General features: G+C 46.7%; 1 long non-coding RNA gene across 2 annotated transcripts in view; it reads right to left on the minus strand.

Annotated features, from left to right (window-relative positions):
- Positions 1 to 532: 532 nt before the first annotated feature.
- Positions 533 to 13,185, minus strand: part of LOC109489248 — a 133,723-nt gene continuing 121,070 nt past the window's right edge. For both annotated transcript variants that reach the window (XR_004626485.1, XR_004626484.1), the window contains one exon: positions 533 to 8,562. This is a non-coding gene — a long non-coding RNA (uncharacterized LOC109489248). The remainder of the gene's footprint in view (positions 8,563 to 13,185) is intronic.

Below are 13,185 nucleotides of genomic sequence, written 5' to 3' on the forward strand. Positions count from 1 at the left end.
TCCCTGGGGACCGTGGGCCTTTCTTTCCACCCTCAGTTCAGGTCCTGGGTGTTTTCCCAGCATGAGCGAGGGGTCTCTTTCTTTACTGCCCCTCAGACTTCCAGGAGGCTGAGCTGTCTCATCTACCCCCACTCCTTCTTCTGCTTTCTCTGCTTTTTCTGGACCAGCTAGCTCTGAGCCTCCGAGGGCCCACTCGATGCAGAGAAAAGCAAGCCATTCCCTTTGTCTCTAATTGATGCTGCACGCTCATCCAGCAGCTTCTGACTGGCATGCTCACTCAGTTATTTAACAAATGACTCCACAGTCCTCATTAGGAGTATTGACATTTACAGCTAACCAACCCCTACAGTTAGCGGCGAGGTGGTAACTGACTTTCATGGTCCTTGTTCCTCTAGTCCCATTGCAGTGGGGTGAGCAGACCGACCTTTGGTACTCTGGGTTAGCCTTATGCTCACCTTTTATAATATAAATAAATAAATAAATAAATAAATAAATAAATAAATAAATAAATAAATAAATAAAGCATGGATTACAGATGTGCTTCTTATTTGCATCCATAAGGGACAAACACAGAGTCAGCTTTTCTACATAAACTCCGTCTCTAAAGCATTAGCTGTTGAACATAAATCTTGGCCTCAAAACCTGCTCCCTTTTAAGATTCCACACAGCTTATGCCAAGGCAGCTATTCCTTGCAGTTTTCGGTTAAGATTTCCTCCAGCTCAGGATGTTGTTAGAGTTGTTTTACTTTTTAAACTGTACTGGCAGTCCAGTGCTCGCTAATGATGCCTCTGTGAGCTGGGTAAAGTCAACATCAGCCCAGAGAGACTAGTGTCCGGGGCTGGGTGGCAACGTTAAAGTCATTTATTTCCCTTCATCTACCTGAGATTAATCTTTTCCTCCCTAGGGCTATTCTCTAGACAGAAATGCTTTCATGTTTCATTTTTCACTCATCGATAGAATTTCAGGTTCACGTTTATCTCCTATTCTCTGCAAAATTGTGAAAGCTTTCTGAAGGCCAAGATTGTAGTATTCATATTTATCAGTTCAGGACTCAATATTATTCCCTGGTACATCAGAGCAGCTCAATAAACGTTGAATACATGAATGAATTAAAAATTAACAAATGGGAGAAATTAACAAAAGGGAATATAATGAAATCTGAAAGAAGACGGTCTAATCTAAATGTCAAAACTTTCCTCCACACCCCAGCTATTCCAGTATGCTCTGTGAAAACCACATTTTACTCGAATGGCTGTGAGGAATTAGGAAGAAAACCTGAAATCATGAAATACTCATGATCCAAAACATCAAAAACTCGTAACTGTCCAAGTGCTAATGTCCCTTGGAGACAGACCCATCAACTGGAAATTTGCACAAGTAGTTTTGCAAGAAAGACAGTGGGCACACCCATGGGACAGAAGCCCAGCATGGCCCCTAGACCTCAGCCAGTCCCCTGGGCGAGCAGTCTTCTGTGTGACAGGGTGTGCGTGCAGAAGCAAAAGTTGTGGGTTCATCAGGTTCAGCGCTGCCTTAATGCCCAGGACACGAAATATGACACAGAGAGAAGAAGGTGGGGGCCACCTCCCCGCTGAAGAGCACTTCTACCAGCCCTGGAGGATTTACACTTTCGGAGCATCAGGAGATGGCATCCTCGGCACCAACATCCAACTTCTCTCGGGGGTACCTATAGCAGCAAGATACCATTAAGTGGCTTCCCAGCACATCAGTGTAGGCGGAGGGCTACAGAGGTAAGGAAAGGAAGAAATGAATGCATCCCATTGTGGGAGAGAACACGATGCAAACACCCCCAAAGAAAGTTTAAAAAAAAAAAAAAGACTGAAAATTTTAGGCATATATAGCCTACTTTAGCAGACAGAGGTAAAAAAAGCTAGGGCATAATGATTATGGATTTTAAACACATATTTTTCTTTTCGTTGCCTGTAGACATAAGCACCAGAGAACCTACACTGCACATACGACAATACACCCTCTAATCCGAAATCATAGAACGCTCTGCTTAGGAATGGGTATCTCTTTAGTTTGTTTTCTACCATTTTCCTAAGAAAAGCTCCTCCAATTCATTCAGTCTGCCATCTTGTACCTTAAAAAAAAGTTACTGCCTGCACAAGAATCAAAGAGACTATAAAGTAGGGTAGGAAAATGCATTATAGGTACACTGTGCTTATCCCTTCCCATACCCATTACGGATATTGTTAATCAATCAAGGCCTTAACTGGAGCCTTAGAATCCCAAGGAAGCACAACAATCAGCAGGCTCTGCCAAGCAAAGCTGTGCTGGCATTTGGGGTTACTCTTATTTGTCGCCTGGACTTTAAAGACAAGAATCTTACATTCTAAACACAAAAGTACAGGAAACGAGCTTCACTGTTCAAGAGGCACTCAGAAGACCACACGATGCAACCTTTACTATTAAAAGGGCATCGTTTCCCGTTGCTGATTTCCGTAAGCAGCCATGGACTGCAGCCTGGGGGGCGGGGGAGGGGCTTCACCGCCAGAGGAAGAGCTTGCCCAGGTGGCAACTTGGTCGACTCACACCTGCCTTACTGTGTGTCTCTGTGGTACCGGCAAGGATTCAGCTGCACTGGGGAAACTGAGGAGGCCTAGGACCATTTCCAAGGAAGTGAGTGGTTTCCCAGGCCACAGGATAGGGATAAAAAGTCCATTCTCCTTGGCCATCTCTTCCTAGAAGTGGTAAGGGAAAGCACTGGATACCATTTCCTTTCTCCTGGGACATGACCTTCACAACACATGAAGGCCTGCAGTCAGTATGCTAATACATAAATAAAAGTCCATCACAGAAACTAACAGAAAATTACCACAACATAAAGCATGCCACTGGCCTGGCACACCTGCTCAGCTCTCCTTCACATTGCTTAGAATACGAAATTTGAAGAGCAAGTTGCTTATTTCGTGGTTTTGGTTTTAGCTATCAATTCAGCATGATGTGTTTTGCATATATGTTTACCTCATTTGATCTCCACAAACACCCTATGAATTATCCCATTTTAAATGAGTGCACTAAGACCCAATGAGAGTCAAGTGCCCACAGTCACAGGGCCTGAAGTGGCCAACACGGGGTGCAGCTCAAGTCTGTCACAACAAAGACTCAGAGCGGCGGTGACCCACTAGGAAGAAAGCTTTTCGACATTTTTAAAACTGGTAGGGCCGTAAAAGTAATGCAACAGAACACTGGCCCTAAATATGGACTAAAACATGACTTGACTACAACTTGATTGAATGTTTTAACGTGTCAAGCGTGTGTTGATCAGGAGTGGGGGGTTGTTAGCCACAAAGCATGGCCTTCAGAGGTGAATGTCAACATCAGTGCCCACCTGATGCTGAACCACAAGAGACCTTGGTCCACGCAGCAGGATTCACTGATGGTGGAGACAGACCCAGCTGGCTCTCTGAGCCTACCTGCATCCACTAAATATGCAAGCATTAATCAGAACTAATCCCTCAGTCTGCTTCCATCTACTGTAAAATTTATTTTGTTTGAACTTCTACTCTGCTTTTTCTCTGTGAAGCAGCTAAGATGATGATATTTTTATACGATCAGGTACATGTTGAGTGAACTTGGAGACAGCGGTGTTTGTCTGTTACATCGGGGTGTAAGTCCCACAATTAACCCAGATACGGCGCAAGAGTATAAACTTAGAAAAAAGTCTGATTTGCCCATGCTTTGTCTATTTAACTCGGAGTCTCAAAAGAACTGTTAGAGTGATACCAGCCAAGTCTGACAGGAGAGCCAACAGTGATGAGGAAAAATAAGAGAAGGCAAGTGGAACTATTTCCCAAGTGCTGGTAACACTGAAAATGTAAACAGGTTCAAGAAGGGTCTGATAAGTCCAAGGATGTCAAATCTGAGCAGATTAGTGTCTTCTCCAGTCCTCTGAGATTTACGCGATAGGGAGAGACTGTCTTTCACAAAGATGGTGCTGTCAAAGGGGATTATTAGGCCGGTCGAAGGATGGATCTGACCCATCTGATGATATCCTACGGGACTGTGGAGGTCAGCAGCAGTCAAATGGCTGACAGGACCAACCCCACTCCAGTTTCTAAACTTCCAACCTCTAAGTGTTCCAAATAGGAAGGGTTCGAATAGAGGCGCTCAGAAGTTTGCACAATCATTGGAATGGCTGGCTAAGAACCGATAAGCATCGCTGAAGATCCCTGCCTGCAGCAGGGAAAACAGGTGGTTCCCAAGAAGCTACTAAAAGTCAAGAACCTCCAGGAAGCCCCCGCTGCCTCCATCAGCTGGCAACACTCAATCAAGGACTCAGAAATAGTCACACTATCTCCACTGGCTACAGCACAAAGCAGGTAACTCACAGGAGCTTGCCAGAAGCTTCTGTAAGGCTTGAGTCTGCCACCTGTCCATGCATCTGCCTAGACTGCCTACATGGCCTCTTTTTCTCCCCATCTCCTAAATCTCACCTGGGTAGTTCTCATTGGCAGACTCCCACTTGGAACCACACAGGGAAGGGGATCCTGGGACATACGGTTCCAACCTCTCCTCCACAAGCCCGCAGGGGTGCATGAAGGTGATTTCAAGCTGACAAAGGACAGCTCAGCACAACACCGTGGAGGCCACTTTTGCTGAATACATGAGTAAATGAACATGGACTTCCACGCATGGATGCCGTGAAGTAACCACGTCTTCACATAGTCTTATAAAAACTGGCAAAAACATTCTAAAGTTCTGGTGGCTGAGAGGCAGAAGCTGATTTGGGGACTTCCTAAGAGACCTCAGCTGATCCCTGAAACGGAATGGTTCTCAAAGTTATGAAAAAGGAGAACCTGGAATAAAGAATGCTCTTTGCAAAACGCCCTGCTCTGCCAACCACCTTAAAATATCACCGTAGTGAGAGCTCCATCAGATGAAGCACGCACAATTTTACTAGGAGAAAAATTCTATATGTGGAACCGGGAGCCCACATGTCCACAAAGAAACAAGCTGTCAAACCAGGCATGATCAACTGTTTCAGAATTTTTCCATTAATATTCATTTGCTGTTTGTTCATTTCTTTGGTCATCTGCTAGCGCTTGCTACCAGACAGACAAGTGGTAGTGGGCATCAAAGTTTAAGAATGAATTTTGGGAGAAGATTTTAAGGAAATTATTTTCTCTAAAATGGTAATTTTTCCCCTGTAGATTTGGAAAGAGTTACCACTATTCTGGTTTAATGCCAGGCCACTTCAGCCACATTTGCCACTGGGCAGTTGGCTATAATGCATTGGATTTGGGTCAACCACCTGAAAGACTATTAAAGTATAGGCCTAACAAGATTTTAAGAAATAAGCAAAATGGTTACCCCAATCACCTGTTCCTACTAGAAACAGCATTTAAAGGTGGAAATCTTTAAGGATTTTTCCAAACCTGAGATTCCATAAATTGTACATCTCTAGAATTCCTGTGCCAGAAAGTTCTTATCAGTGGCTTAAAATCATGGAAATTTGCTGAACCAGTAGACGAATATAAGCAGTCTTACACTAAAAATCCAATGCAGGAAGTAAAAAGGGTCTTCTACCAGAAAAGCAGAAGACGTACAGACATTTAGACCCAAGAGAGCAAGAGAGAGACAGAGAACGTTTTATATAAGCACAAACTAACATTTTAAGCAGTTCAAGGGCATGGTCTGCAGTACAGACCCCGAAGTATCATCTCCTTCCTTATGCATTGGTATTAAGGGGGAAATGAGGAATGGGACCTTGACTCTCCCCAGGTGAATGTCAAAAATATTTATTTAAAAACTTGTGTGATGGACTGTCTTGTAACCAAAAACAGATGATGGAAAAGGACATCATGCATGCTCAGAAAAGAGATTCTCCAGAAGGCGGGGCCCTTGATTATGTAACCAGACCCCAGAGCTGTGGCAAGTACAGGGGACTTACAGGCAAGGTACACGCTATGTATCCTGAAATGGGTACCACTTCTGGTGGTTCCAAGGATGACTTCTCATGACCCATATAATAAAGTCTAACCTCACCGTGGCCTGCAAGATCCTAAATGACTGGACCTCCAGGCCCCCAGCCAAACTCCTAGTGCTTTCCTTCCCATTCACTAAGCTCCAGCCACGCTTGCTCTGTGTTGCTCAAATACACTAAACGTATTCCAACCTCGGCGGCTTTACACATGCAATTCCCCCAGTTCTTCACCTGCCCGGAGGCCTTTGCTCTCCACCCCATGTTAAGAGAATTTCCGTCATTCCCACCCAGCCACGCTTTCCTATTTCTCTGCTTTATTTTCTTCAAAGCACTTGCTGACATCTGAAATTAAAGAAGGTACATACTTTATTTGCAAGGGGGGAGTGCAGAGGGAGGGGGAGAGGGAGTGGGAGAATATTAAGCAGACTCCATGCCGAGCACGGAGCCCAATGTGGGGCTCGACTGTGAGATAATGACCTGAGCCAAAACCAAGAGCTGAATGCTTCACTGACGGCTCTGCCCAGGCTCCCCAAGACTGTACGTACTTACAAAATCTGCCTCTACCACTAGAATATAAACTCCACAAAAATGGGACTCTTTTCTTTCTCAATTATGACACAAATGAGGTGAAAGAGTGTATCACCCAGAGAGACAACTCTTGGAGCTACACATGCACCCTGTTTGCTCATTTAGACTTTCATTCATTTGAAAAACATGTATTACCCACCTGCCCTGGGCCAGGTACTGTTCCAGGTGCTGAGGACAGAGCGCTGAACAGTACCCCTGGACCCCTGGAGCTCACATTCTAGCCTGCAGAGATAGCCAATAGCCAAAAAGAACAATGCCAGGTATACCATGAAGAAAATAAAGCCAGGTATGAAAAAAAGATACTTAGGTTGTTATTTTATATGGGGTCTTCAGCAAATGCTTCTCTACGGAAGTGACACGTAAGCAGAGACCTAAGAGAAATGAAAGAACTACTATATGATACTGGACAAGAGTAGCCATTACTCCATGCAGAATACACAGCAAGTCCCAAGGCCCTAAGGTGGGAGTATGCTTGGCATGGTCAAGAACAGCAAAGAGGCCAGGGTGGCTACAGCAGTGTGCCTGAAGGGGTCAGAGGTTGGAAATGATGCGGGATGGTTAATAGGGCCACATCCACAGAGAGAAGCTGTGCACACGTACACTTAGGTCTCCGGGGACTCAAGCAAGGCCCTGGGAAAGCAGGACTTCCAAGGTTCCGGCATGAATCTCATTACTTGCCCAGATGTCCACATTTATGGCAGGCAGCCTTAAGGGCTGTGTCAGATTTTCAATTCTCCTGGAAAGAGGCAACAAATAAGGAGGAGAACTCCTTCTTACAAGTGTTGCAAGCCTGGGGGACCCCGGGGAAATCTGGGGAACAGGTGGAGGTTAAGATCCTTTGTGACTCAGCAAATAAAGAGACCATGGCCTTATTGTGACCTTGTTTAGGTAACTTCAGATTAGTGAGAACTGGATGTTTGTGAAACAGATGTAGGAATACATTCGTATGTGTGCATGCGTGAACACACTCTATTAAGTCTCACACATATTTTCTGACATCACAGTGGGGACAAATGAGGAGTCTACACCAAAGCCTTCATTTAACAGAGGAAAGTAAGACACGGAGAACTGAAGTCACTTGCCCAAGAGTGCACTGATGTTTTAAGAGTTGAGGTCTCGCTCTGCCTTTGTCTTCCTGTCTGACCTCCTTTAGCACCGGCCCATGATAACATATGCAATCCACACAGTTTAGGCAGATGACATCCCCATCCAAAGAAGAGACAGTGAATTCAGCATAAGGAAGAACTCTGAGCCGCTGTCTTGGTGCCAGTGAGCCGAAGAGGAGGACTGGCTGCCATGGTTGACGCCTTACTCCCGTTGCTCTATACCACACTCTTCCTTCCTTCCAAACATGGAGGCTAGTCAGGAGCTAGGCAAAGCAGGATGGAATATTTGCTTGAATTCTTCTCTCCCAAACTGATCCTTCAAAGCAGAGTTCAGGGGCACTGGGTGGTGCAGCCAGTTAAGCGTCTGACTCCTGATTTCAGCTCAGGTCATGATTTTGGGGTGGATTGAGACCCGCATTGGGCTCTGCGCTCAGCAGGGAGTCTGTTTGTCCTTCTCCCCCTGCTCCTCCCCTTGCTCGCACATGTGGACTCTCTCTCGCTCTAAAATAAATAAATAAAATCTTAAAAAAAAAAAAAAGGCAAGAGTTCAGCTAGTGTAGCCCAAGACTGTGTGGCTGAGGGCTGCACTGTGCACGTGTCTATGTTGTGCACACAGGCATGTCAGCAACTGACTTGTCACTTGGCATCAACCCACCTTCTTTGATGATCTTCGTAAGACCAAGCCTGGCGGAGATGACTGGCCTACACAATATGATCACGTTCCTCTTCCTCTTCTCACACATTTACGTCAATTTCAATCGGGCTGTCGGCACGGATATTCTTGAAACGGGTGATGCTACTCAGGAGTCACTAACATCCCTCCTCTTCTTCACACCCTTTAAACAGCATTACGTCTCAGTGTTCTTTCCTCTTCACTCTCCCCATCGCGTGTGCTCTCATGGCGCATTAGTCAGGGTTCTCTAGAGAAACAGAACCAACAGGATAGATACAGATATAGATAAGAGAGGATTTATTATAGGAAGCGCTTCATGTGATGACGGAGGCTGAGAAGCCCCACGTTCTGCCGTCTGCAAGCTGGAGACCCAGGAAAGCCGGTGGTGTGATTCAGAGTCTGAAGGTCTGAGAACCAGATTGCTAACATGTTACTCCCAGCCTGAGGCTACAAGCCCAAGAACCTGGATAGGGGGACAGTGTGTGGTGGGGGTACAAGCAGCTTGTGTAAGCCCTGGAATCTGAAGGCCAGAAAAACAGGGGCTCCAATGTCTGAGGACAGGAGAAGATGGACGTCCCAGGTCAGGAAGAAAGAGGGAGAGGGAGGAGGTGTGAGTGAGAGAGAAAGAGAGAGAAAGAGACAGAGAGAGGGAGAGAATTTGCCCTTTCTCCATCTTCTTGTTCCTGTCAGGCCCTCAACAGATTAGATGATGCCCACCCACGCTGGCAAGGGTGATCATTACTAAGTGTACTGATTCAAATGCTAATCTCGACTGGAAACACCTTCACAAAGGAACCCAGAAATAATGCTTTCCCAGCAATCTGGGCATCTCTTTGCCCAGTCTGGCTGACACGTAACGTTACCCATCACACATGGTCCTCTGATCACATCCTGACCAACTGCAAACCCGAATAGCACTCTGAACCGCCCCCCGACTTCTGAGCCCAGAGCAGCGTGCCCGTGGTCTTAAATGGAGCACGGTCTGTCTGAGTCCTTTCCACCCCGGCTCCCCACTCCCTCAAGGAAACCGTTCCTCTCCCTCCTGTATTCAGTGAGGAAGCTGCACTACCGTCAACACCACTTCCGCAGCCGGAAACGCTCCTCCCCTCCCCTCTCTTACTACAGTGCTCACTGCGCCTTTCTCCTGTCACGTGTGCCCTTGCCTCTACCACCGCTGCCCTTGCCCTTAGCCCATCTCCCACCTAGACATTCACATCAGAATCCTATTCACTCTCTCGAACACTTGTCAAACCCACCTGCAAGAGACTCTAACTCACTGTTACTGAGTCTCTTCAGAAGAACGAAGGACGTTCCCGAACAGGAACCCAACAAGGTCTGAACACGAACACTGGTCGGAGAATGGCGCCTGTCAGAGTTTCTGCTTTGAGGGTGACAGTCAGGTATGTGAGTGCTGGTATGTGTTCAAAAAGGAAGACGACCTCATCCCTTTTATAGGCACACGCTCCATAAGACGGAAGGAGCGTCAGTACACTCCAGATTCGAAGGCCTCTTTGGGGGGGGACTCTCTCCTTAGATGACTTTTAGGCCACGCGACCTCTCTGAGCTTTGCTCTCCCCATGTGTAAATTCAGATATCCGTGCTGCCCACGTGGCCGCACTGTTGTCCTAAGTGTGCTTGTGTGTGCGGCCTAACTCTGAGTAAATGACCCGGGATCCCATCTTTTCCTTGGTACCGCCTTCTTCTTCCTCATCCACACCTGACCGGAGCGGGAGAGGCCCGACCATCTCGCCGACACGCTCAACTCCAGGGGGTTTTAAGGTAAGCAGCCTTTTCTTCGGAGCCCCGAGCCGGGGTGTCAGGCACGTGCCCCCACTGGCTGGCTGACATATGTGGCCTGCTGCAGACTAATTTCTTCTGACACGTTGCCTTGAATGCACAGTCACAGAGCATGTGCTGAAGTGCTAAACACCCCCAAACTGTGCCCTTTCCAATCTGTGAGCGCTTTTTGGTGGGTCCTGTTTTTTTTTTTTTTTTCTCAACCTGAGGCATTATAATGGAGAAGCACATGGACACTTCACTGAGGCAATCTGTCATCTTGCAAACGCTTAATCGCAGCCGCAGTACCTGCGTGTCCCGCTCAGTGAGCTAGACGCCACCAAACAGCTGCTCTCCTGTGCAAGTTGTGGCCGCATTAATGAGGCTTCAGACAAAGAACTGTGTGGTGTGTGGTGTGTGGTGCGGGCTCTGCATGCAGGCTGGTGGGAAAGTAAGGAGCGACAACCACACTCGAAAATCACTGCGCTTCATCTGCAGAAATTGGTTTGGGGTCCAAATGAGCAAACACAATTCTTGCGACTTCCGCTCTCGGGAAGGTGGGATCATCCCTCGGCCGTCCTCAACGATCACGACAGCCGGCTAGCAGTTATCTGGCACTACAGAGTTTACAGAGTGTTTGCACACTTTGAACCTTACTATGACCCATAAAGGTATTTCACAGATGACGAAATTGAGTCCTTGAGAGATTCAACAACAATCCAAGTTCACGTGGCTAATAAAAGGCAGGGCAGCACTCAGATCAAGCTCTGTGTAATTCCCAGTGTCGTGACTCTCAAAAATGATCACCAAACTTACTCCCAGCTCCTCCATTTACACCGAGATGTCACGGCAACAGCTAAAGAGGAAGCCTCGGAGGGCAGGAGCTTCTCCATGAAGATTTTAAGTCCCTTTGCCAGGAAGTAAAGGGAAAATGCTCGGGCATCAGACTTTCAAAAAATCTTACCATCACACCGCCAAGGAGTTCACTCCTGGGACTTGTCTGTGGTGCTGCTGTAGGAACGCTCAGTTCCTCAATACCCTGTGCTAGCAATCCAGGAGAGTAACCACCGAAAACAGCAAAGAGCAGAGAACACAGGCAGAAATCAACCCCCAAACTACTACTTCCTCTTCCACTACTAAGCACTCATACAAATAAAACAGAAAGAGCAAAATAACACTGTTAGTAAGTAGCATTTCCTTAGCCTCTGCCATGTGGTAACACTTGGGTGTTTGCATTCGTTACTGGCCTCTCTCAACAACCCAGCATACGGGTACTGTCATCCCCTTCGTACAGATGAAGATTCTGGGCTCCGAGAGAGGGGAGAAATATGCTGGAGGTCACAGCACTTGCACACGGCAGCCTCTTGGTTCCAAGGCTGCTGTATCTAACCGTCTGTGTTTACCGCCTCTAAAGGAGACAGGCAATCTCCAGACTCGTGACTAGTGTCCAGGAGGTCAGGACGTGCCCATGACCCCATCTGGCCAAGGCTGAAAAAACTAAAGAGGTGCCCCACTGTTTCTTCTAGGCATCCAGTAGTAACCATTATTCCCTGACATCTAGAGAATGGGTTTCAATCGGCTGCTTTTTACCTTCTGGTTGCCAAGAAATAATGGACAAAAGGACAGGTTCCCCCCTCCAAAAAAAAAGAAAAGAAAAAACCTGGCCTCAGGTGTGAGTTCAGGTGATCCCTCTGACAGTTGTTTTAAAATATCTAAGTATGTGCACACACACCCACATCTGTGTCACACGGATGGAGGATGCGAACAGAGAACGGTGGGCTGATTACGTGTCCTTTTCTGCCTCCTGACAGCTATGAAACCACAAGTGGGTAGATTATAGTTGAAGATAAAAATAGGCATTATGCTGCCGCCTTCCCTTCCCAGCTTTTTAGTTGCTCCAGCTTGAAAGCATATTGTAGCATTTTATTGTAGTCTGGGCTCTTGTGGCTTCTCTTGATTGTGATTCCTTTTTGGAAAACTAAAAACGTTCCCTCTCCATGGAGAAATGAAGTCAAGTGTGAGTGAGAGAAAGGCGACAGAGTGTGTGTGCGTGTGTGTGGACATGTGTGTGCGTGTGTGTGCGTGTGCCTGCGTCCCTCCCAGAGCCTCTGAGAGAAGAGAGGAGGCAGAGTGTGAATCTGAATAGAGCGGAAATTGGAAATTGACACAGCTGTTTTTGTTTAACTATAACCGTTTTTAGAATTTCAGGATGCACTGCTTCCAAACGAGGCAGCCCACTCAACTCTGGGATTCAACATTAGGGGGCGGATAGGATTTGACGCTCTGGACGTTATCATCTCAAGGTCTAGAAGATACCCCTTACCCCGGCCGGCACTGCTGGTCACTCGGTACCACATAAGTTCATCACCCTCCAAGTCTGGCAATTAAACCGGATTCTGCAAAGTACTTACGCATCAGGTCTCATCCCACACCCCTTCAACTCATCATCTCCATTCTTTCTCCTCAGTTTTTATCTTAGGGTCACTTCAAACACAGCCAAGTGCAGTGTTCAGTGTATCTCAATTCAGGCTCCCTGAACCATAGCACCCCCAAATCGCTGTGGGAGTGTTTTCTAATACACATTCCTACACTGCCGCCCCCCCCACCCAACAGGTCTACTGGATTTGAATCTATCATGAATATGAATTTTAACAACCTCTCTGGTTTATTTCCATAAACACTAAACTTTCCAAATGCCTGGTAAAGTGGCAAAGAAAAAAAAGACTTTGGTGTTACACTTGCCTGGTCTTAATACAGGCTCCACCACTCTGCCCCTAGGGAGAAAGGAGAGACCCAGATGCTACGTATTGCTACGGATGCTACACATCCAAGCTGTAGGACCTTGGTCAACTTACACTTTCTGTGGGTTCTGAACATTTATTTGCAAAACGAGGAAGAAATGGTACCTGATGTGTAAGGTCATTGTAAGAATTGAGAAAACATACATATTAACATAGGACGGTGGTCCTCACCTGGGGATGGGATGAATTTGCCCACCGAATGCCCGCAAATGGCAATGTCTGGGACAGTTTGGGTTGTTACCTTTGGGGTGGGGGCGATGGAGCACTACTGTCACTTAGAATAGAAACCAGGG

Source organism: Ailuropoda melanoleuca, chromosome 7 (assembly GCF_002007445.2).
Source record: "Ailuropoda melanoleuca isolate Jingjing chromosome 7, ASM200744v2, whole genome shotgun sequence".
Classification (NCBI taxonomy): Eukaryota; Metazoa; Chordata; class Mammalia; order Carnivora; family Ursidae; genus Ailuropoda; species Ailuropoda melanoleuca.